Here is a 23,065-nt window from a genome sequence, read left to right as displayed (position 1 = left end):
CACTTCTGGCGTTTTCTGGGTCATTTATTCAAGATAAGAATCTCAATAACTTTCCTGTCCAAGCTGGCTTCAAGTGGTAATCCTCAGCTTTCAGCCTGGATTACAGATGTGGGTCACCAGCACTCAACTTATATTTACTGTCATAAGTAGAAAAACACATAGCCATATGTCATTACACAAACTTGGTTAAATGGCATTTTTTTCTGAGTTAAAACATCAGCTTAAGACAATTTTCCAAGATCAACTGTTTTACAGTATGAAGGCACACACGTGTTATTTTTCAACATCTTAACAGTAGAAACTCTTGTTCTTCAGTTTGGAATTTCTTAGATACTTTTCACTTCTGAGAGAGAGAGAGAGAGAGAGAGAGAGAGAGAGAGAGAGAGAGAGAGAGAGAGAGAGAGAGAGAGAGAGAGGGAGAGAGAGAGAGAGAGAGAGAGACAGAGAGAGAGAGAGAGAGAGAGAGAGAGAGAGAGAGAGACTGAGGGAGGGACAGAGGGAGGGAGGGAGAGAGAGAGAAAGAGAGAGAGAGGGGGGAAGAACAAGAAGGAAGAGGAGGAGGAGGAGGAGGAGGAGGAGGAGGAGGAGGAGGAGGATAAATGCTGGTGTTGTATCCTCTAGATGGAGATAATGGAGTACCTGCAGAGTAGTTTCTTACCCTGCTGGGGCTTCCATCAAAACACTGAATTGGCTTTGGCCACTACAATAGATTAGGAATAACAATAATTCTTGATATTTCTTCTTAAGATGGCTAAGGTTTTAGAAAGGTACCTGCAGATATTATATCCAATGCATCTTAGAAAAATATCAAAAATCCTGTATTGTCATCAATACTTCAAATAAAATTCTCTAATCTAAATCACTTTCCTTTCTGTGGCTATTCTTTTATGTGTGTCTGTACCTACATTCATGTTAATATCTATAAGTATGCCTAGGTGAGTGGTGCATATATGTTCAGAACATACCCTTCATTGTTGTTAAGTTCATCACGTTTTGTTGTGATATAAGACAAGATATGGCTACAGGATGAAAACAAAGCACATTGTCAGGTATCTTCTAGACTTGATTACATATCCCCCCATATTTCTCCTATAACCATCAACCAACCGTTCAAAAATGTTTTGTTCTACTTCTATGTATTTCAATATACTCTGTAGTTTATCTTGCTGTCTATTTCTGCTACTGGAATTCCATCATGGGATGGTAGCATGCAGTAATACAATCATTTCTTTTTTTCCATATATTTTTATTGTAATTAACAGAACAGTTACATTATATTCACCAGGTAGAAGGTGCATTACTTCACATACTTTGATACCCTATCTCATGTCTTGATCCCCATTTCCCTCCCCTCATCCCTGCCCATTATCTTGTTTCCCCCCTTCCCTATCTGAATTCAAATAACCAAATATACATATAAACAATATATCAGATAGCAAGGTGAAATACTGTAACAATATGAGAAAACCAAGGGACATCAAAAGCGATGAGAGGTAACAGTACATTAAGAACAACAATCACTCATTATATGGCTTTTGTTTCTATATCCTGGAGATCCTTTCCTTTAGTATCATATTATATGGGCTTATGTATCTAGGTTTTGTTCTATTGTATATCTCTGGTAGGAGAGCTCAAGGTTTCTACTGATTATGACAAATGTGGGAAACCATAGAGCCTATGTTCCTTTGAGTCTGACTTACTCCAATTAATATGATTTTTTCTAAGTGTTTCCATTTCCTTCCAAATGGGGTGATGTTGTTCTTCCTGACAGCAACCTAGAATTCCATTGTGTATAAATACCACATCTTGTTGATCCACTCATCAACTGAAGGACATCTGGTTTTCCATATCTTTGCTATGGTAAATAGTGCTGCAATGAACATAGTTGTGCTAGTGGCTTTAGTATTTCCTTGTTTCTGGACAATTGGGTTGATGCCAAGTTGTGGAATTGCTGGATCATAGTGGAGCTCTAAGTCTAGATAAGTAGGACTGTGTTAAAATGCAGAGCTTCTGTATGGCAAAGGACATAAGTAGAAAATTTACTAGACAACCTACAGAGTGGGAGAAGATCTTCACTAACCATACAACAGGTAAAGGCCTCATATCTAAAATATATCAACAGCTCAAAAAATTGAATCACTCCAAAACTAATCTCCAAAGAAACAACCATCCATTTAAAAGATGGGTCAAAGACTTATTAGAGTCTTCTCCGATGAAGAAATAAGAATGGCCTATGGACACATGGGGAAATGCTCGACATCTCTGCCATAAGAGAAATCATCTCTTAAGATTCGACCTCACTGCAGTTAGAATTGCCACGATCAGGAAATCTAATAACAACATATGGAACCAACATAGATGTCCCTCAGTTGATGAATGGATCAACAAGATGTGGTATTTGTACACGATGGAATTCTATGCTGCTGTCAGAAAAACGTCATCGCCCCATTTGTTAGGAAATGGAAAGACTTAGAAAAAATCATTTTAAGGGAAGTAAGGCAGACTCAAAAGCACAGAGGCTCAATGGTTTCCCTCATTTGTCATAATCAGTAGAAACCTTGGGCTCTCCTAGCAGAGATTTGCAATAGAGCAAAACCTTGATACATAAGGCCATAGAGTATGAAGCTAATTGAAAGGACCTCTAGGATATAAAAACAAAAGCCATATAATAAATGATTGTTGTCCTAAGGTACTAAGTTAGCTCTCAGATCTCTTGCTATCACTTGGTTATCTCATATTGTTACATTATCTCACTCTGTTATCTGATATGTTGGATATATTTGTATTTGGTTATTTGAAATTGGATAGGTTAAGGGGGGAAAACAAGATGGGGGGTGGGGGGCAGGGTAATGGGGACTAAGACATTTGAAAGGGTATCAATGTATGTGAATTAATGCACCTTCTATCTGGCAAATATCATGTAACCCTTTTATTAATTACAATAAAAAATATCAAAAAATAAATAAATTAAAACAAACAAACAAACAAACAGACTTCAAGCATCAGTAAGGAATACAGAGTCATGGGGCATAATGCCATAAAAGCAATGTGCATGCATGCATATACACAAGCACTCAACACACACCCATTATAATTTCTTTGAGAATGTGATTTCAATAGAATAACCAGTCACAAAACTATAATCAACAATTTTTCTTGACATAGCTGTTGTTCACATAATTGTCCACATTATTCATACTAGAGAATGAAATTATACATAGTCAAGTACCATGTAAATTCATTTGACTTGCTTTTTGCACTCACATTTACTTCAGTTTATCTAAGCACCATTTTATATGATGTGTATGGAAAATGATATTTCCTGTTTTTTTCATAGACATGAGACTCTAAAAAAAGCAAAGTTTTATGCTATATTGATGAATATTTCTTTCCAGGGGAACCAAACCAATGTTTAATGTCCTCTTGTTTAAATCATTTGAAAGCTAACATACTTCGTAGGAACTTATGCCCTTGCTCTACCTCTAAAATTCTGCTTGCATGTTCCCTCTTGTCACTCCTTGCTGTGCTAATGCTTCCTGTCTGACCTGCCTATCTGATAGAGAAAAGGAACTGCAGGTTAGAAGCAGAACTCTCATTGAATGGGGCAGTCAGAGGAGGAGAATTCTTTGGTATTAAGTGTTGATCCTGGGTTTGTTTGCTCCTTTCTTTCTTAGGGCCTTCTCACTTCAGTGGCTTGTGACTTCCATATATCCATTGTGGCAATCTTACTAAGCATTGTGTTTGCTAGTAGTTGATTTCACAACAGACCATAAGCACTTATCCGTTGTCCTCTTCAGTTGTTTTCCATTTATTTTTGTTGTATGGGAACTCAGTCAGAGAAAAACAGAGAAGCCAGATTTTGAGAGGCAGAATTGGGAGTCTTCATTGGAGAGCCAGTGACTCTAGGAAGACTTCTGTCTCAAAGACCTGCAACCCAGCACACAGCTTGCACAAAGCTTTTAAAGACAAAAACCACATGATTTGGGTGAGGAGCAGTCATTCTCTGGAGCCAATCTTCCCTAAAGCCAAACAGCATGAGATCTCCATATTCTCTGAAGACAAGCTCTCCTAAAAATGGCTTGTTTCACTTTGAAGGTTTTGTAGCTGGATGAAAAGCTCTTATCACCCAGCTAGGTGCCAGGATGGATGAGAGAACACAGTGATGATGTGGAGACCCAGTCTCTTTATTTAATTTTGACATCTGAAAATATTTGCATGCAGGTATTTATGAGCTGTTATGTTATTCTTACATATTCCAAAATGATTTAACACAAATGACAAGTCAACTCAACAATGGTCATATCCAGTTGAGGAAGTCACAATGGCTGCTAACAAGCTGTTTTCACCATGAACAAATTCAACACATACATGGAAAAAGAATCTGGAAGTAATTATGGAAGAAATCGTACGTCTGTCCATAGTGTATTGTCCACAGTAGTGTACCCATGGCCTTGAGCATGTTTGGTATGTGCACTGCCACTTGATATCCATCTGTAGCTCCTCCTCCCCACCACTGTTTTTCTTGGGTACTGAGATGGCAATTCAGGGGCCTGTAATAGACATGCTCTCAAGATAGAGTCACTATTTCATACGTGCTTGATTCTTCAATGATCCCCTTTGTGCTTTCCCCATAATTTAATCTTGAGCATCCTGCTGTCTGACATCTAAAATAGTTTCTACTCTTATGCCTGAGGCCAGGGGAAACAATTTTGAAGGAAACTCAGGGTAGGCATGTGTCAGCATACAAATCCAATTCTTCAGCAAAATGGTGCCTGGAAGCATGGTGCCTGATTTAATGCATCAGCCATGAGGTAGAAGGTAGGATATCTGCAATGCCCTAGGGAAGAATTTATAGTGGAAGAATACAGACACATGGGCACACACAGAAATACCTCAGGACTCTAGCCTTTCCCATGCTGGCCCTGCATGCACCACATCATCTCCTCTCTATGTCTTGCTGGTGTGTAACTCCTGACTCTGAGCCCTCTGTTCATCTGTCTCTGTTTTTGACGTGGTGCCACACCCAAGGAAACTCTACACCTTCTGGCTAGTCTCTTCCCCCTCTGAAGATGTATGAATCAGAATTTGACAGTCAGCTGGAGAGAGCTGGAGCACACTGGGATGCCTTCCATCCACTTCCTCATTCCCTCTTTGACCTCAAGAATCATATGTCCTTGTAGACTCCCTCTGTGTCTTTACTGGATTCCCTGCACATCCTCACCACACTCATTTCCTTTAGCCTCACCCTGTATGGTCATATGTTCATTGCTTTTGAGCTAATGTGATTCTGTGCTAGGAAAACCTAGACGTATACTAATGATTACAAATGAGGCACACCTTGGGTCTGGCTTACTTCACTCAATATGATTTTTTCCAAGTCTTTCCATTGCCTTAAAAAACGGGGTGATGTCATTCTTTCTGATGGCAGCAGAGAATTCCATTGTGTATATATACCACAATATCTTGATCCAGTCTTCAACTGAGGGACATCTGGATTGGTTCCATATCTTATGTATGGTAAGTAATGCTGCAATGAACATGGTGATGGTACTAGGTTTAACATGTCCTTTTTATGGACATTTGGGAAAATGCCCACGAGTGGGATTGCTAGGTGATAATGGAACTGAACATTAAGTTTTTTGAGGAATTGCCACACTGTTTTCCAGAGTGGTTGAACAAGTTTGCATTCCCACTCACAATGCAGTAGACATCACTTCTGGCCACATCCCTACTGGCAAAGGTTGCTATTTGATTTCTTGATAATGGCCTTTCTAACTGGAGTGTGGAGGAATCTCAATTGTTTGGATTTACATTTCCTTCTTTTTTTCTTTTTTGCTACTCCTGGGCTTGAGCTCGGGGCAGAGAACTGTCCTTTGGAATCTCTCAAGTCTAGCGCTCTACTACTTGGGCCTCAGCACCACTTCCGGCTTTTTTTTTTCTATGTATGTGGTACCGAGGAATCAAACCAAGGTCTTCATGCATGCCAGGCAAACACTCTACCACTAGGCCAATCTCCTGAGCCCTACATTTCTTTTTTGATAAGAGATATTGAGCATTTCTTCATGTGTCTATTGGCCATTTTATTCATATATCTTTATTGTAATTAATAGAAGGGTTACATGATATTTGCCAGATAGATGGTGCCTTAATTCCCATACATTGATACCCCTTTCACACGTCTTGGTCCCCATTTCCCTCCCCCCATCCCCACCCCTCATCTTGTTTTCCCCCGTTTCCTGTCCAATTTCAAATAACCAAATATAAATATATCTGATATATCAGGTAACAAAGTGAGATACTGTAACACTATGAGATAACCAAGGGACAGCAAAAGAGATGAGAGATAACATAGTACCTTAAGAACAATAATTATTCATTATATGGCTTATGTTTCTATATCCTAGAGATCTTTTCATTTAGCGTCCTACTCTATGACCTTTTGTATCAAGGTTTTGCTCTATTGCAAATCTCTGCTAGGAGAGCCCAAGGTTTTTACTGATGGCCATTCTTATTTCCTCTTCAGAAAAGTTTCTCTTTAAGTCTTTAACCCACCTGTAAATGGAATCGTTTTTTTTTTGAGGATTTGTTTTTAAGAGAATCAATATTTTGAGCCATTAGTATATTTTTGATATGAGGTCCTTGTCTATTGGATGGCTAGTGAAGTTCTCCCATTCTCTGGGCTTTTTATTTGACTTCTAGCTATATGCTTTGCATATATAACCAACCCAGTTACTGCAGTCCCATTTGTCCAAACATTCTTTATTATGTTGTATTTCTGGGCCTTTATTAACCTGTGCTAAGGAGCCCTAGTGTGTCTCTCATTTATTCCTGTAAAGTTTCCAGGGTGTCGGCCTTTACCTCAAGGTCTTTGATCCATTGGGAATTAATTCTGGTACAGGGTGATACATAAAGATCCAATTTTGGCTTTGTACAGGTGCTTAATCAATTCTGCCAGCACCATTTGTTGAACAGGCTATCTTTCTTCCATTCATATTTTTGCTCCCTTATCACAGATTAGGGGCCATGTGTATGTGCGTTAATTTCTGGGTCTTCAGTCCTAGTCCATTGGTCCTCTGGCCAGTTCTGGTACCAATACCATGTTGTTTTGATTACTATAGCTGTGTAATGGAGTCTGAAGTTTGGTATTGATATTCCCCTAGCACCAAACATTCAGTCTCAGCTCTGTGTACTTTCATGCTGCAGGAAAAGAAATAAAATGTAAGCTAATAGAATGTAAGAGAAGGGTTGCCTCCTTTCCTTGAAAATCTGTTCAGGGCACTTTCCCCAATCCTCTTTGCAGGTCCTGGAGACTGCTACCCACCTAGGAAAAGAGAAAGGTCATGTGGTAGGTATTCTTGTGACCAACATTCTTCTTCCCATCTTTCTCCTTCACCAACCAAGGTGTTCAAAAGTCATGGTAAAGAAAACAGGAAGGAGATTAGGAATGTAAAGAAACGGAGGGAAGTTAATAAAGGAAGCCTTGGGAAAGGAAGCAAGGAAGAAAGGATTTGGGAAGTAAGAATTGGCTTAAAAGGTTGTTTCCAAGGAGAGAAAGGAGGAAATGAAGACTACTGGGTTGAGGAAGGAGCAGCTGGTATGAGTATGTCCTGGTTTGAGAAGGTAGAGCTTATTAGTAAAGTTAGTGAAGATGGTATGCAAGAAGAGGGAAAAGGGAGTTCCCACACACCCCTCCACAGAACTACTGCTGCCACAAGTTTCCCCCCGAGGAAGCTGGGGAGAACTGGTCAGGTAAGAGGGGATGTTACATCCCATACAGAGTCAGTTAGTGCTTCCCATTTCAAAATTAACCAGAGTCCAGATATCAAAAGTACAGACTTCATGAGCATGCCTATCTAATACTCATTCCTATCTGTCTTTTAACTGGGAAGGAACACATATCTACTACCTATTAGTTCTATTTATACTGAGTCTACCATCCATATTCTTTACTCCAGAACATGACCAAGGCCTCCCACCGGGCCCATACCATTCTAATCCAGTCACAGATTCTGACTGGTTATTCTTAACAAGTCCACTATGCTGTCCTCTAGCCAGTGGCCACATGTCAGTCAGGAGTACTTAGGGACATGATCTACCAAGGCAGGACCACCTACAACATAGGAGACAGGAACCAGCCAAGACATTCAATTCTTTCTTTTCTAGCCTGAATCGATGACTCTCCTTTCTTCTGCCATTTATGAGTGCGCTAATTATGCTTGGTCTTTTTTTTTCTAACTGTATGGCTCCTGCCTTGTCCTTTCGATTTCATCCAGCGACAAATAGGGGCGTTCACCACAGAGGAACTGTTACTGTGGCCTTCTCTGGATGGGATTACATTTCTGCCTTCTACCCCTGAGGTGGATGCCCCTTGTTGGCGGGAAGTACACAGAGAGAGTCTGTGCTCCTCTATAATGACCAAAAGGCTGGAATGTTAGGTTGTCCTGGAAAATGGCCCCTTGCCTGAGTCGTCTTTCCTTGACAAACTGCACCAAGACTCCTTCCCCTTAGTTCTCTCTCCCAGCAAAACTGCACTTGGCCCTCCCTAGAAATCCTGTTACTCAAGTTAAGTTTTGGGGACTAGATTGCCTTCTTAAGTTGGTGATGGCATTGAGAGTGTCTCCAAACCTCCAGAAAGCCACAACTGAGTTAATGATCAGACAGCCCATTGGCCTGATCAGGGTTTATGCTCTCTCAACCACATATGTCCTAGTACTTTGTCTTCCTTTTGTAGAAATCATAAATAGTTCATGTCAGTTTCTGGAAAATTGACGGGGTCAATTTATCTCATTTTCTCAATGAGGTCATGCCAAATGGCTGTATGTCTTTCCTCTCTCTCTTTAGTAGACATAATGGGTTGGGTAGCTCTGCCTAGTCTGTTGGAGTCTCATAGAAGGAAATTTTGCCTAAAAATCATAACAATTGGGTATCTGAGATGAAGTGGAAAACCAAATAGCCAGCAAGAATGTAGCAAGCAGTAGACACTGAGGGGTTGGGATGGGGAAGGGTACAAGGAAAGAAATGCATCTTTTCCTGGCTAAAATGTTATTATTGCTTAAGAAAATACTCTGGGGTCGGTAGAGTGGCCTGGTGGTAGAGTATTTGCCTAGAATACAGATAGGCTGCATTCAGTCCCTCTGTAGCACATACACAAAAAAAGCCAGAAGTGGTACTGTAGCTCAATGGCAGAGCAGTAGACATGAGCAAGAAGTGTCCAAGGATAGTGCCCAGATCTAGAGTTCAAGCTCCAGGACTTTCAAAAAGAACAAAAACTATAAAGTACTCGGTCATGGGTCCCAATTAATTCCTGAGTTGCCACTCTGGTCCATAATTGTTTAAACATTTCAGGCTGCCCTGCAGTTACCTGACATTGTCGCTAGATGGTGATATGCTCATGAACTATTGTGCATGCTCCTTCCAGCCTGCTCAAGGACTCAAAAAACTGTGTGTGTGTGTGTGTGTGTGTGTGTGTGTGTGTGTGTGTGTGTGTGTGTGTGCGCGCGCGCGCGCGCATGTATTCGTGGTGGAGGGGTTGAACTCACAGTGTAGGCATGCCCCAACTTTAGCTACAGCTAACAGATTATTTCTTTGGGGTGTGGGCAAGGGAGATAATTAATTGGAAATAACAGTCTTGTAATCCTCTTGCCAGGATGGGCTTCATACAATAATCCTAAATTTCAGCTTCCTGAGTAACTAGAGTTACAGGTGTGAGTCACTAGCAACCACTGAACTATGGGTTTATAGATGTAAAGGTGAGGCAGGGGTGGGGCGGGTGGGAGGGCTGTTGTGTGACATCCTATAAGAATTCTTGTCTACCGTGCCAAAGGGTGGGGGTTAAACATTAGGAATACAAGTGGTTTAGAGGCATAAGCTGGGACTCACAGGAGCAGCCTGCAGCCAGCTAGTAAGCAAAGGAAGGAACCTGAAGAACTGTATGTGAGCCCTGACCATCAAGAGCAGAAGAACAGGAACAACAGGGCTGGGGAGGCCATGTGCTGCTGGGGAGCCTGGGTGGGCATCAAAGCTACGTAGTGTGGAAGATGAACAGACTGTGATCATAGCTAGTTACCTGATGGATGGACTGATTCTTCATCAATGGACAGGGCCATCGAGGTCACAGAGGAGGGGATGCCTTGGGGCAACAACAGGAAGATCCTGGGAGTTCCCAAGCAAGACAGTGAGAGAAGAAAACTCTGCTTTGGGGAAATGAACCTAGCCTTGAACCAGTATCTTCTAAGCCTGATTTGGGGAAGGGAAAGCATGATGGATCTCATCTTAGTAAAGTGGACAACTTGACTCATACACTGTCGGGCACTTTCCAGAGCTACCGTAAACCCTCTGCAGTGCAGTTGTTTCTGGGAAGCATCTGCCTGGGACTCCATCTCCGCCTGTCCTCACCCTGCAGACAGAGGAGTCAGGTAAGTGAGAGTGAGCTGCCCAGCATGGGCCAGCATGACTAGTCTGACCCCTCTTCACACCTCGTGCTCACACTTCCTTTCCTCAGCAGGGCCTCGACACACTGAGCAAGGCTACAAACATGGCTACTCAAAAGACAGCCCACAGAATGGGAGAAAATGTTTACCCATTATACACCGAATGAGGACCTAATATCAAGAATACACAATGAGCTCAAGAATCTAAACCCCCTTCAAACCAACTCAAGAAATGGACAAATGTGATGCACATATAACACTGGTCAATAAACACACGAGTAAATGCTAAACATCTCTAGTCATAAAGGAAATGAAAATCAATCCAACACTGACATTGCATTTCACTCCAGTAAGATTGGCCAAATTCACGAATATGAGTAGCAACGAATACAAAACAAATGAAGGGAAATGGAACCTTACTAAACTGTTGGTTATTATTATTAAATTATTACATCATACTGTCAATAAATGTTATTAATAATAGATGTAAATAATTTATTGTTAGCATTAAACCATCTTTAAATTTACAACATGTATTAAGCACCATAACAGAGGTAAAGAAAGTTTTGGTAGTTCCTAAATGTTCACTTCCAATGTGTGTAAAGAAGCCTGTGACATTTGGGTAAATGCCAAGGAGTGGAATTGCTTCCTCACAGGAGAGCTCTATGTTTCATACAAAAACCACTAACTCCATAATGTTCATTGAAGCACTATTTACCATAGCAAAGATTTGGAACCAATCCAGATGTCCCTCAGAATTTGATTGGATCAACAAGACATGGTATTTATACACAATGGAATTCTCTGCTGCTATCAGAAGAATGATATGGTCCCATTTGTAAGGACATGGAACAACTAGGGAAAAATCATACTAAGTGAAGTAAGCCAGACCCAAAGGAAAATAGCCTCAATGGTTCCCCTCCTTTGTAATAATTAGTACACATCTAGTACTCTCCTAGCAGAGACTAACAATATTGCAAAACCTAGATACATAATGTCATCTAGAATGAGGTGAAATGAAAGGATCTCCAGGATATGGAAACAAGAGCTTTATCTTGTGTGATTGTTTTTTTCTTACTGTATCATGTTATTTCTCTTTTATTGCTCTTTGGTTAATCTCATATTGTTACTGTATCTGATTTTGTTACCTGGAATATTGTATATACATCTATTTGATTATTTGAAATAGGAAAGAGAAGGGGGGAAAAGAAGATGATTTGGAAGGGTGGGGAGGGAAATGGAGACAAAACATGAGAAGGCATATCAATATGAGAAGTCATGTGCCTACTATCTGGCAAATGTAACTGTAACTCCTCCATACATTACAATAAAAATATAAAAAAAGAAGCCTATGACAAAGAAAAGAACCACTAGTTATTTCTTTCTGGCCTGTGTCCCTCCCTCACTCCCACTCTTCCTTCCTTTACTTCTGTCTTTCTTCATTTACTAGTTTAATTACTTGTTAACTGTTTCGCCTTCCAAATAGTAAATAAAAAAGAAACAAAGTAGAAGAGGGAAGGGGGAATGAAGTGTCCAAGGCAGTTTTGTTCGTGTCTTTGAACTTGTGACACATGATGAGTAAATGTTTTTGCAAGAAGAGAGCAGAGCTTGGTAAAGAGGTTCACACCTCTAATCCAAGATAGGAGGCTGAGATATGAGGATCATGCCTTGGAGCGAGCTGGAGCAATGATATTAGAAACTCTTCTCAGGAATAAGCACCAAAATCTAGAAGATGATGTGTCACTCAAGTGGTAGATCCCCAAATAAGAGAAAAAGAAAGAGAAAGTACAAGTTCTGGTGATTAGGAGGGGATAAGAGTTAAGGGTAGGGGCAGGACAGAGGGGGGAGGAGGAGTAGCAGCAGGGAGTGGAGAGAAGAGATGAAGAAATAGAAAACAGAAAAATGGAGAGAAATAGTAGATAACAGAACAAGTTTACCTAGAATTGAATTACTCTGAGCTTCTGAGTCCACTCAGGAGCACCCCCTAGAGTGAATTTACAAATACTCTTCCCATGGGAATCAGAGCCTTTGGTAGGGATGACTCCAGGGCTACACCCTGTTGAATACAAGAGCATTGGTTACTTGTGGTGCTAGTACAACCCAGATGTGTGCAGGAAAGGATGAATGTTTTGGGAGACTGAAATCAAAACGGAGAAGAAAACAAACAATGACAGGCAGAGGAGAGGGCAGAGGAAGATGGGTCACAAGACCACCTGAGGGAGACATGTCTGGAGGCAGCAGCTGCTGCTCCACCTTGAAACCGGCCACTCCCACCATTGGCTGTGTGTCCCAGGTGGGCTGTTCAGCACCCAGGGAGGAACCGGATCATCTAGGGCTGCAAATTCCCGATGCAGTGAGGGAAATCACCTGTGCCCAAAATTCACCTCAGGGAGCTGCCAGCCACTCTTGGGGTCACTGAAAGGCAGGACCGATAAGTGGGCGTGGGCTTCTGCTGGGGCCTTGGGGAGGGTCCACCCGAAGACAGGGCCTGTACTGGACGTGGAGTTGCTCTGGGGCGGGTCTACCTGAAGACAGGGCCTCTATTGGACGTGGACTTGCTCTGGGGCGGGTCTACCCGAAGACAGGGCCTGTATTGGACGTGGACTTGCTCTGGGGCGGGTCCACCCGAAGACAGGGCCTGTACTGGACGTGGACTTGCTCTGGGGCGGGTCCACCAGAAGACAGGGCCTGTACTGGACGTGGACTTGCTCTGGGGTGGGTCTTCCTGAAGACAGGACCTGTACTGGACGCGGACTTGCTCTGGGGGCGGGTCTTCCTGAAGACAGGGCCTCTATTGGACGTGGACTTGCTCTGGGCGGGTCTCCAGGAAAACAGGACCTGGACTGGACGTGGACTTGCTCTGGGGCGGGTCTCCAGGAAAACAGGACCTGTATTGGACGTGGACTTGCTCTGGGGCGGGTCTACCTGAAGACAGGACCTGGACTGGACGTCGACTTGGGCAGGGGCGGAGCCTCAACCAGGATGTCACCGATGCAGCCTCAGCTGAATGCTGGGACAGTGGGAACCTTCACTTCCGGGTCTTGACGGCCATTTCTCCAGCTGCACCTAGGGGACTAAGTTCTGTCCCCATGGCCTTCCTGGGGAAGGAGTGGCAGGACTCCTTTTCACCTCGGGTTTCCAGGCAGCCCGGGTCCCCTGTCCTGCCGGCAGTTTTGAAGCGGCCTGGAGCCCACGAGCACCCGGCAGCGGCCTGCGAGGGAGGCCCGGCCTGCAGGTCCACTTGGGCTGTCAGAGCCCAGGCTGCAGAAGAGGTGACCGCTGCTCGTGGAACCTCCATCCTACAGGGGTTGCCGGGCTGGCCGAGTGGTGGGGCCAAAGGCCCGGACTTGCTGTTCTCCAGGCCTAGGAGTTGGTGCCTGCCTGACCCAGTGGGCCGCCTGCAGTGAGAGAAGAGGCATCTAGGCAGTGCCAGACTGGGGAATTTGCCTGGCGCACCTGCCGAAGTTATTCCATGGCCTGGCCTAAATTGCTGCAGCCCCAAAGCCCCAGGGTTCTGGAAACATGGGGAGGGGCAGGAAGGACTGTGAGTGAAGGGGTGGATGCCAGCTCCTCTTCTTCCCCAGAGGAAGAGCAAGTGTGCCAGATTGTCTCCCTGTAGCACCTGTATTCAGACTGTGGTCTGCCTGGACTGGCTTCCAGAGGAGTTGACCCTGGCCATGCAGCTGCTAATACTGAGTCCTGAATTAAGCAAGCAGAAGAGGTGATGGAGGCCAGGTTCAAGGACGAGGGAACGCATGAGGGACAGGAACAGGATTTCTGGAGGCCATCGTAGTTGTCCAGGAGTGGTCTGTGTGTTGAAGCAGAGCATCCAGTCTTCACTACCTCAGGTATTACTAAACTGTGCATTCATGGAGAGCCTAGCATGCATCACTTACACCATCAGATGGGAACTAGTTACCACCCTTAGAAGGGTCACGGAATGTAAATTTTTCTACATGTTCACTGCAAGCTAATTCATCTACCCTGCGTTTCACTTTTTTTTTAACATTGATTTTTACATCCTATTTCAAATGTCATGTTTAACAAAGGGAATGTCAATATACAGTCACTGGCACATAGATTTTAGAACATAAGTAAAATTAAGCTGAGTCTTTGTATGGCGTAGATATTAATCTATGTAATAAAACATTATGTCTATAGAGTATATTGCCCATCATAGATTTTTATGTCTATGTAGTTATGTTTATATATACAGGTTAATGTACTTTCTTTACATTGTCAGAGTGAGGAAACTATCACTCCATATCACCCAGAGTGAAACCCCATACCTAATAGCAGTCATATTTCCTGTTCTTTTCCTGACTCTCCATCAGAGCTATAAACAACTACTAATGTATCTGTGTATTTGCTTTTTCAGACTTTTCATGGATTGTTTTTCTTAGTATGCTTTGGAAGTTCCTCCTGGTTGTAGTATGTATCTATATATCTATTCTGCACTCTTTTGGATGGTCAATACCCCAGCGCATAGACATGGCATATTTCAAATATTCATTTGGGTTGTTACTACTTTTTGGGTGGTTTGAGTGATACAGCAGTGAACATTTGTGGATAAGTGCTTTCATTTCTCTTGGGTATGTACACAGCTTACATTAGAAGTATTGAGTCCTATGGTCACTGTGAAGATCTGCCTCATTACATGCATTTTCCAAAGCAGTTGCATCACCTTGTATTCTTGTTCCCAATTCTTCCCCATGTCTCTTGTCAGCCTTCGGTATTGTCTGTGTTTTTGGGTACAGCCAGCTGTATTTCAAATGTTTTCATTGTGAGGAAAAATTCATTCAGTTCTATTTCCCCTCAATAGTATTGCATAGAGAATCTGAAGTATTCTGAAAAACTCTTTTCAGTATGTTGAGAGATTCCTTTCTCACCATTCCTGTGCATATTGACACATAAGTTACAAATAATCTTGTATTAGCTTATATTAATTTTAAGGTGGAGAATTGGTTTGCCTTTTTTTCGTACATGTATACAATATATTGTAATCAATCTTCCTTTATTACTTTCCCCAAATTTTTTCAACAGGTTTCTTTGCTCTGTCAGAATTTTTGCAATCCAACTAGCTATTTCAATATTTACCCACTACTTTTATTTTACCCACCCTTCTCCATTTATACTTAGGTAGTCCTTTAGTCAAATTCCTGCTGTATATTTATCCATATAGGCCTAAACATGAATATATACTCCTTTTAGTTTTTGATTCCGCATATGAATGAAGACCTAATTTTTGTGAAGTTAGTTTGTTGGGTTCTATGAGATGTTCTCAAATTGCCTCCCATTTTGTTGCATTTTTATTTTGTATGGCTGTGTAATATTGCAGCTATACAGACATTATATTAAGCTCATGAACAGTCTTTATAAAAATAAGAAGTCATGTTTATGTCTACTCTTCCTACACATTACTTTCTATAACTAGGACAAATTCTGAAGTGGATAGGTCATATTGACTTAACTGTTTCAATTTTCCTTGGTATTGACATTGGTTTCAGCATTTTGGTATAATGAGAATTACTAATTTTGTTTGCATACTTATCATTTTGTAATGATTAATTGATTAGCATTTATGAATAGTACCATGGGGTTTAATTATGATATTCCTATACATATGTACATTGAACTTTGAATGAGTTTCTCCTGTCCTAGTCCTTTTTATCCCATTTGTTCATAAAGCATTTAATAGGTTTCGGCAGATTCTCTCCATATATAGGTGAGTGTCTGTATGAAACATCATCTTCCTCATACCTGGTTTCCATCTCCCTCTCTCACTTATTTAATCATCAGGTTTCGCTTTGTTGTGTTTTTGTTTCACTTTGTTTTGTTTTTTTATTACACATATCCCATTTTTACTATTATTTATTATCATTACTTTAGATCTAGTTTCCACATGAATGGAAACCTGCGCTATTTGACATCTTGAGCTTGGTTTATGTCAGTCAACATGATGATCCCAGTTGCATTCATTTGCCTAGAGACAATGATATTTGACTCTTCTTCATGTGAATCAAAGTCCATTGCTTGTAAGTATTACATTTTTTCCTTTTGCCAATCCTAGCACTTGAACTCAAGGCCTGAGCGCTGTCCTTGGGATTTCTCAGGGCTAGGGTACTACCACTTCTGGCTTTTTCGGGCTTTTGTGTAGGTAGTACCAAGGAATGTAACACTGGGCTTCGTGCATACTAGGCAGGCACACTACCCCTAGGCTATCCTCTGGGCCCGAGTGTTACATTTTCTTTACGCATTCATTGGTTGTTGTTTACCTTGGCTGAGACACAGCCTAACTGTTGGGAAGAGCACTACAATAAAAATGGGTATTATAAATGTTTAACTGTTTTAACAACTTACACTTCTCCGGATGTATGTCCAAAGGTCATATAGCAGCATCTGAATTTTATGTCTAATCAATCCTTTGACTCTTTATGCAAAGGTCACACAGCAGGATTATAAGGTTGCTCTATTTTAGCCTATCCCAAGTGCCCCTAAATAGGAGAATTTTAGGTCAAGTACCATGGTCTTTCCTCCAGGGCTGGGGGGGAACTGTCATCTATCAGGTTTCACTCTACTGATTAGTTAGGGTTAATGGAACTAGCCAACATAAATAAATAAATATATATGTATAAATACATTTATGTATATATACACATATATACTGATACATACACATATATACATACACACTTATATGTGTTTGTGTATATATATATTTGTATATATATTTACATACAAGTATGTATATATTTATAGCATCCTATATGTATGTGATTTCCACAGTGGACACACGAAATTACATGCCCACCCACTGTAGTGTATTGTATAAAGGGTATTTTCCCCATGTCTACTCTCACAACCTCATCATCAGCATTTGTTGTTTGCTTTTATAATAATTGCTATTCTCACTGTGGTGAGATTGCAGTCTCAGGGTCACTTTGCAAATGAGGTGGAAACTGTTTATACTTCTGCAACCTGAAGAAGTCATTTGCTAATTTATTAATTGGTTTTTGTTTGTAGAATTGTGTATTCTTCATATTAACCCTTATGTGTTTTATAGAGGACCAAGATTTTCTCCTATTGTGTAAATTGTTGCATGAATTTATGGTGTCATTTGATGTGCAGAGACTTTTTAATTGATTGGAATCCTATTTGTCAACTAATTCTTGTTCTTATTTTCTTGAGTCCTATCCAGGAGATAATTTCCTGTCTCTCTTGTTCACTGCCACCCTGTGTTGTTCTATAGTGATGTCAAAGTTTCAAATCTTAATATAAATAGCTTTGATCCATTTTGAGTTGATTTTTGAACTGTATAGAGAGACTATGATTGTAGGTTCACTCTTCTACATGTAGATAAGCAGTTGTTCAAGATTGTTAAACCATACTTTTGATTCCTTTTTCCAATAATTGTATGAGGATGGCTGTGTGCATTTAATTTTGAGTCTTCTATTTTGTTTTCTTAGTTTTCTAAGGACCATGTTGTTCTTATCCATGTAGCTTTAAAATCTTTTAAAGTCTGGTAGTATAAAACCTTTAGTGTTTTGATCTTTTTACCCAGGATTATTTTTACTACCTGGGATATTTTATGTTTCCCTATGAATTTAATGATTTATTGCTATGATGATTTCAGGAAAAAAATCACTGTGAAGTTTGGGTGAAATTTTCCAGAGATGTGAAGATTACTTTCAGAAAGGTTTAAAACTGATATTAGTAAATAATTACCATGAAATAATGATACATGTTAAGGCTTTACTGTAACTATCCCTTAATTATAATGAAGTCCTATTAATATAAATTTCGACAATTCAGTTTTCCATGTTTTAATGCCTTTATCCATTTTTTGAAGGATTGTTAGAGTATGCCCCTCTAGTTATTATTTAGGGTTCCTGCTAGGTATTGTTTTAATAAAGGCTGGTATTAATTGAAGAGCTTAATTTTTAGTGTATAAGCAGTATATCCATAATATATATATATATACATAATATACATGTACTGGTATGCCTTTAAAGTTTGGATTCCAGCAATAATTGAAAATGTGATATTTTTTTTTGAGCTTGGTTCATCTCAATCACATGATCATCTCCAGGACTGTCCACTTTACTGTAAATCACAGGATGTTAGGGTTTTTTTTTTAAAAATAACTGAGGATTTACAGAAGACGGCATGGAACTGAGGACACAGACATTAACCCACAGACCTATGGTCACCTAATCTTTGATAAGGGAGCCAAAAAAATAAAATGGAAGAAAGAAAGCCTCTTCAACAAATGTTGCTGGCAGAACTGGTTCAGCACCTGCAGAAAACTAAAGTTGGATCCTTCTTTTTCACCTTGCACTAGGATTAATTCCAAATGGACCAAAGACCTCGAAGTAAAAGATGATACACTGAAAACTTTACAAGAAGGAATTGGAGATACTCTAGGTCTCCTTGGCACAGGTTGAAACTTTCTTAATAAGGACCAAGAAACACTGGACAATTGGGACTGCATTAAACTCAATCGTGCGTGATCGGGAGCTTTTCGACGGGCCTCAATATCTCTTATAACTGGATTTGACTTAGCAGGAATAAATTTTTTAAAAAAGAATCCCTTTGTAAAAGAAAGTTTAGACAAAAAATTTCTAAAAAACAAAGAACCATAGATATAATGTGTTCAGTACAGGAGAGAGAATGAATCTTCAAAGCTTAGCTCACTTCTGGTTTAATTTTACTAATCTAGGCCACTCTTGAAAAAAGACCTCATATGAAGGGCTCTGAAGTATGGCCTTCAAATATATTGGATATTAAGTTTACTAAGTAAATCTATGTCTAGTATATGACATATAGTATGCTACTCGTAATAGGATTATTCTATGTAATTAAACTGGGTTTGGAGGCAAAAATAAAATTTATTTCAATGAAGAACAAATTTTTCATGTTTCTATTAAATGTGTCATCCCAAACAACAATGTAATGGTGTTCTATGACTTGGAAACATAATGTAATTTACAGTATTACCAAACAGAATTCCACAAAAACTTTATAGCACACCTTATGTGACTAGCTCAAAGTACTTAGTTCAACTAAGTGATATGGAAGCATTTTGGTAAATATCTACAAACCAATACAGCAGTGAATAGTTCCTAATACAGAAGTGCATTAAGAAAACGTCAATTTTGTAACATTTTACATAAAAATAAAAGTAAAAAGGGCACTGCTTCATCAGCACATTCTTCACTCCTGTCTGGACGAGAGGCCAAACTTACTGTTCACTCTTCAGTTCATCTTGTTTTCCATTTAGTTCTTGATCAACTTGTTTTATGCATTCTGGTATGCCAGCGTATTCCATGGGAACAAGCTCTACTAGTTTTGCCAAATTAAAAACATACCTAATTTTTGGCTGAATTTTGAGCTAATAAATGGTTTTGTAACACCCCAGTTCTGGCTTTTTTCTAGGTATGAACCAAGTAATCAAATCCAGGTCTTCATACATGCTAGGCAAATGCTCTACCACTAGGCCAATCTCCCAGACTCTTATTTCAGAAATCATTTTTCAAGTTTGGGTTAACAGAAAAATTCTCCACATTAAATACAGAGGGAAAAGAAAAGGTGAGGTATTCTATGTGTTGAAACTATTTTAGTGTAGTGTTCGACTTTGGTCTTATGTCCTTTCCAATTTCAGTCCACTGTCTTTAAGGAGAACTGGTATGCCTTTAATTCTCGAACATTCCATTCCTCATTCTGCAGTGATGTAAAGATGACCAGTACATTCTGTTTGGGGTTGCCATAGGAGCAACTATATGAGTAGAGTTTGCTCTACAAGGTAAGGGTCTGAGCAAGGGCAGTCTGTCTATCATAGGGTTTGCTTTCTATGCCATTGGACTTACTTCCCATCCTTTCCATAGGGATTAAAGTAAAAAGAATGAGTTTTTTGAGGGAGGGCTTGTTGGATAATGTGAGGAGGAGAAGGGGCTGATTGGAGGGGACTTGGAGGAGTGAGAGCTGACTGGGGATCTCTCTGGTTCTTACATATGAAGGCTTTGCCTTGTAGCTACCTGAATAAAGTGTGTGTGTGTGTGTGTGTGTGTGTGTGTGTGTGTGTGTGTGTGTGTGTATGGGGACTTGAAACTGGGGCCTGGACACTGTTCCTTAGCTTTTTTTTTTCTCCAACTCCTACCACTCTGCCACTTGAGCTACAACTCCCTGTACAACTTTTGCTGGTTAGTGGAGATTAGAGTTCCAAGAAGCTTTTTGAGGCTTTGAACTTCTTGTCTTCAGATCTCAGCTCCTGAATAGCTGGGATTTCTGATTAGTCAATCACCTAAAGCTCATTTCCTCTGAAGATTTATCTTAACAAACTGGGTTTAGGGGAAGTGATGAACCAAAAGGAATGAAAAGAAAAAGAAAAGAAAGTTCTTAGCCTGAAAGGTAGCAGGAAAATCAGCTACGATTTAAATTTGTGACAGAGTTTGATCCTCCTCTGTGTCTAGCTGTTTACAAACTGAAAGGCTGGAGACAGTTTGAGTCCTTTTGCCTAATTCTTCTGGGTTACATGAAGCTCTTCACATTTCTGTCACAGCTCCACAGCAGAAGCAGGGCTGGCTACAAGTCTTCTTGCTCTGCCTTGACCTCTTCTGGCTCCCATGGCTAGGGCCTAAGGACTAGGGACTGCAAGCATTGGGAGTTCTGTTTCCTTTCTGTATGAAATGGTATGGCTGGATACAATGTGCTTTACAAGTGTCTGCTCCAGATCTAAAAGTCAGAACCAGTATTTTACCTAAATGTATTTATTTATATATTTTTACAAGAAGAATTTTATTTTCATGTTACTTTTTCTTTTGAAGAGTGTAGGAATGTATTACATGTGTCTGGATGCCTTAGTGTAAATATCATATTATTATTATTATTATTATTGGACAATTTTGAGTATGTGGGTGTGTTTGTGTGTATGTACATATGTTGTGAATGTGTGGTAACACTGGGGTTTTAATTAGGGGTCTTAAATGCTTTCACAACTTTTTTTGCACCCAGGATTAGTGAATTATGACATCTGCTACAGGTCCAATTTCAGCTTTTTTCATATATATATATATGTTTTTTTCATATATTTTTATTGTAATTAATAGAAGGGTTACATTACATTCGCCAGATGGAAGGTGCATTACTTCACATACATTGATACCCTTTCTCAAGTGCAGCTTTTTTTCCTTTTAGATAAGTGGAGTCTCCTGGCTGTTTTTTTAGGTTTCTTTGAATTGAAATCCTCAGAACAGCTTAGTAGCTAGGATTATAATATCTTTTTATTTCCCATTGACATTGTATTATCTTAACATGTACCCACTCTGTGAAATATTATAGAATGTACAATATTTCTCATCCTTTTTATTTCTATTACAAAATGTTTCCAAGTAGAAAATCCATAATAACTGTGATATAAACTCTCTTAATAATGGATTTATTTACATCTCTATGTCCTGTGAAGCAATGCATTATCTGTAAAGGTGCCTTGTATATCAGTGAAAGTTTGTTGATTCAAAAATTTTTCTTCTCTTGTTCTGTAACAGAACTATGAAAAGTAATTGCAGAATGTACTTTTCCCAGGATTGGTCAACTCTGAAGAATTATAGCTTTCAAGGTTTCATAGGCTATAGATTTTAAAAGGCTCACCACCACCTAAAACAGTTCTGTGTGCATGACTTTCCATAATGTTTGGTATATGAAGTATATTTTCAACACAATCAGTGTGAAATTCTTCTATGTTTTCCTTCTCTTAGGTGAATGGTTTGTTACCTAGTGATACTATACTGAGATATATCCGGATTACACTGTAGCAGTGTTGACCCTCAACAAATGTAATATGTAAGTCATGGGATTCAAAGATGCTAAACCATGAGTAAAAGTCTCAAGCTTGTCTGATGAAATTGAGAATATACCTATACTTTCTTTGTTAATAAATGTCAACTCTATGGAAATGATATGTCACACATTCACAAATTAAACACATTTCTTTTTCTTTCTTTCTTTCTCTTTTTCTTTTTGTGGTCTTGGTACTTAAAATTCAGGACATTAGCACTGTCCCTGAGCTCTTTTGCTTGGAGCTAGTTTTCAGATACTTTGTGCCACATCTCCATTTCTGTTTGTGAATTGCAGATGAGAGTCTCAGGGACTGTTGGCTGCGGCTGGCTTCAACCCTGAGCCTCAGCTCTATCTCCTACAGAGGAGAACTACCAGCGTATGCCAGCACTACCAGGCTTCCTTCTGTTTAAAATACTGCAGTTGAGATGCTGTGATAGGCATGCCTGAGTCCATGTAAACTGGGCTCTGGCAGCAGCTGTTGATCCAGCATGAGCAATTGGTGAGTGGATTTACCTGTCATTTGAAAGTCAAATCATTTTGAAGTATGGTACCAAGACAAAGTTGATATTACTGCCCAACCATATCATGTAACTATTATCTGTTTTGAAAATAAATACCAAAGGAAAGAGGTCAAAAGAAACTTTCTCATAGGCTGTTCTAAAGTTAACTATGAGGAGCCAAAAGAGTATCACAGGTCAGGCACTCAAGTCACAATGAGTAGTTTGAAGTGAGGAGGAGTTCAGATATGAAGTAGCTAAAGGAATCAGGATAAATGTGTCAAAAGCCAGGACTATTTCACC

General features: G+C 40.1%; 2 long non-coding RNA genes across 2 annotated transcripts in view; both read left to right on the top strand.

Moving 5' to 3' along the window:
• LOC150057218 (uncharacterized) overlaps positions 1-10,223 on the top strand; it is a 40,789-nt gene extending 30,566 nt beyond the window's left edge. Inside the window, exon 3 of the long non-coding RNA XR_016537155.1 lies at positions 10,101-10,223. This is a non-coding gene — a long non-coding RNA (uncharacterized LOC150057218). The remainder of the gene's footprint in view (positions 1-10,100) is intronic.
• A 9,966-nt stretch (positions 10,224-20,189) lies between these two features.
• LOC150057217 (uncharacterized) lies at positions 20,190-22,645 on the top strand. Its single transcript, XR_016537069.1, has 3 exons — positions 20,190-20,232; positions 22,184-22,268; positions 22,560-22,645. It is a non-coding gene; the product is annotated as an uncharacterized LOC150057217 (long non-coding RNA).
• The last annotated feature ends 420 nt before the right edge of the window (positions 22,646-23,065 follow it).

Source organism: Megascapheus bottae, chromosome 11 (genome assembly GCF_031878675.1).
Source record: "Megascapheus bottae isolate mThoBot1 chromosome 11, mThoBot2.hap1, whole genome shotgun sequence".
Lineage (NCBI taxonomy): Eukaryota > Metazoa > Chordata > Mammalia > Rodentia > Geomyidae > Megascapheus > Megascapheus bottae.
The sequence above is the reverse complement of the archived record's forward strand: the minus strand, read 5'-3'. Positions and strand labels throughout refer to the sequence as shown.